Here is a 2901-nt window from a genome sequence, read left to right as displayed (position 1 = left end):
GTGGAGTAGGACTCTTTTTTTTTTTTCCTCCCTTGCTTCATCCCTTCATCCCTCCCTCCCTCCCTCTGCCTTGTTGGACTCCTTGAGAAAGAATGCATCCTTCAGAGTCCTGCTTTACTTTTACTTATGTGGATCGACCCTATGATCCTACATTCCACAAGGACAATTTATTATGTTGGCAGACAAACGTTGATGTTCTTTATGTAATCCAGTGTCATTCAAAGTACTTCTAAAAGAATCGGATCTAATATTGTTGCGTAATGAAGCGTAATCTAACCTATTTGGAAACACACAAAAAAACTCAAATACATGTAAATTAACATAACTAAATGTAAAAAATTGAACATACCCCACCTTTATGCAATAAAGTCAAGTAACTTAGCGTAATGTAACAGCTCTATGTTTACAAGAGTGAAATTTTCATGGAGCTACGTAGCATAGCATACTGTATCATAACGTAACGTATTATTGCGTTACGTAGCAGCATGTAACGGAACTAACTGCAAGCTAAACTAACTAAATCATCATCTAACTAAATGTTGTCGTTTCAAAAGTTTTCTGGTAAAGTTTTTAGACCAGATGCCCTTGCAGACGCAATTCACCAATTCATTTTAGAATAACGTAACTTAATCGTGCATAACTTAATGAAATAAAGCCAGGGTTAATGTAATGTATCTTAGTGTAACGTAACTTAATCGTATCGTAACTTGGTGTAAAAAATAACTTGGAGAGTAAATTAAGGTACCGGAACTTAATGTAATGTTACTTAATTAATGTAATGTAATGTAAGGTCATTTGACATAAACAAATTAAATGTAGTGCACCACAATGTAATAGCATAATTTACTATAATGAAAGCTTTTGAATGTAAAGTAACTTCCTGTAAAATTGTAACCTTGAAGTAGTTGTTTTACCATTTATAATTCATTTTATGTATCACAAATGTATTGCTGTACACATTCCGCATGTCTACACTCTGCTATTCTCAGTCAATAGTTACATTGATGAAAACGTGTTGATTGGCCAAAATATCCCCCTCGATAATCTTTTTGTGTTCAGCCATTGTGCAGCTATTTTAAACTGCACTCCAGTGTGTGTGCGTGCACAGGATTGACTGATGGCTGATGAACAGCAGATGAGATTCCTCGGGGTCCAAATTCCCAGCAGACTTTGCTTCCTGTGTCCTCCCACCCTGCACGAATCCTTGTCCACTGTGGGAAAACGGCTTCCCTCTTTGCACACACACACACACAAACACACACAGACATTTTAACTTGCACATTGTTCAGGTAACAGAGTGTGTTTCCCACTTATTTTATTTGCCTCATTGCGGACCTAACGCCTCATGACATCAACACGAGAACATCTGATAAGGCCTCCGGGGCTCTGATGTGCAGATTGTGGCACCCGGTTGCCTTTTAAGGGCCTGATTTGTGAAGATTACACTTTTTTATGGCGTCAAGCTTTATTTGAGGAGTGGTGCGAAGGAGAAGCGAGTTGTGAGGGAAAGGTGGCAACAAACGTCAGCAGCGTGAGTTTTTGCGAGCCAAACGTATGCCCCTTCTCAATGTAAACATTGTAAAAGTCAAACATATACATTGTTAATGGGCAAGCAAACACCTGGAGAGTCGGGTGGAAGTTGTCACCATTCAACATGTGCTTAAAGTCTTTCGGGTTCCGTCACCCTGATGGCAATCAAAACACAGCTAATGCACAGGAATTGGGTGCCGTACTAATGAAATAATGTAACATCACTTAATTGAATGTAACATAACGTCGTTTGATGTAATGTAATATAATGAAACGTAAACCTAACGTCGTGGGAGCGAACGCGACGAAAATAGTTTACCATATCATAAACAACATACCGTAACTTATAAAGGATGTACCATCTTACATATTGTAAGATTATGTAACGTAATGTAATGTAATGTAAGTTAACCTAGCCTAACTTAATGTAACTTAACCTAATTTATTGTAAAGTAACTTAATGTAACATAACAGTGTAACTAAACATAACATACCAACTGTCAATCAAATGCTGTTGAGGTTCTACACTAATTAGTTTTATGAAAAGAAAAGTTGTATTTTGAAGGGGAAATTAGAGGAATTTAAACTTAAATTTAAATTATAAACCCATGATGGCTACTAAATCAAACCCGTATGTCAATACTAGTCTCGTTTATATAATAATATAATAAATTTAACACAATATATGAACACGTTGTGAAATATGAACCCATCATTTTGTTGCTGCATGGTAAACAGCACCACCTGCTGGAGAAGACTCGCCCTAGCACAAAGTCTCTTCTTTTTTTTTCCAATAAAATGTTATTATAAGTCTTGTATGTGCATTCAAAAACCATTCAAATTATTGTGTTTGTTTTTTCTAATTCAGTTATTGGGTGACATCCTCCAAATCTTCATGCTGACTGACTTAATTTTGCGTGGTGGATGGAGGGAAGGAGTGAGCATAGAAATGAGGAAGGACAAAAGGAAGACAATTGTGGGGGGTTATTTACCTGCACTGCCTGCGTACCTGCCCGGGTGGAAACTGAAGAAGTGAGTTTCATTGTCAAGTTTGAAATCGTTTTATGTGCTGGAAGCTAGGCTCTTTCTTGTTCACGATGTAGAAAACCTTCCTCAGGCTCAATTAGTGCTCAACTGCACACAGACACACTGCGCTTACTGGACACTGTCCTGTCCTGTCCTGTCCTGTCCTGCTGTTTCATGTGCTTTAATGACGTGTCATGTCCTGTCTTGTCTTTTGGAGTCCTGCCCTTTCTGTCCTGTCCTCTACAGACCTGTCAATTCCCTGTCCTGTCTGTTCTGTTTTTTGTCCTGTCCATTTCCTTTTTTCTGTCCTGTCTTGTCTGGCCTCATGCTGTCCATTCCTGCGCT

This window comes from Leptonotus elevatus, chromosome 16 (genome assembly GCF_054856555.1).
Source record: "Leptonotus elevatus isolate MCC_2025b chromosome 16, RoL_Lele_1.0, whole genome shotgun sequence".
Lineage (NCBI taxonomy): Eukaryota > Metazoa > Chordata > Actinopteri > Syngnathiformes > Syngnathidae > Leptonotus > Leptonotus elevatus.
Note: the sequence above shows the minus strand (reverse complement) of the source record.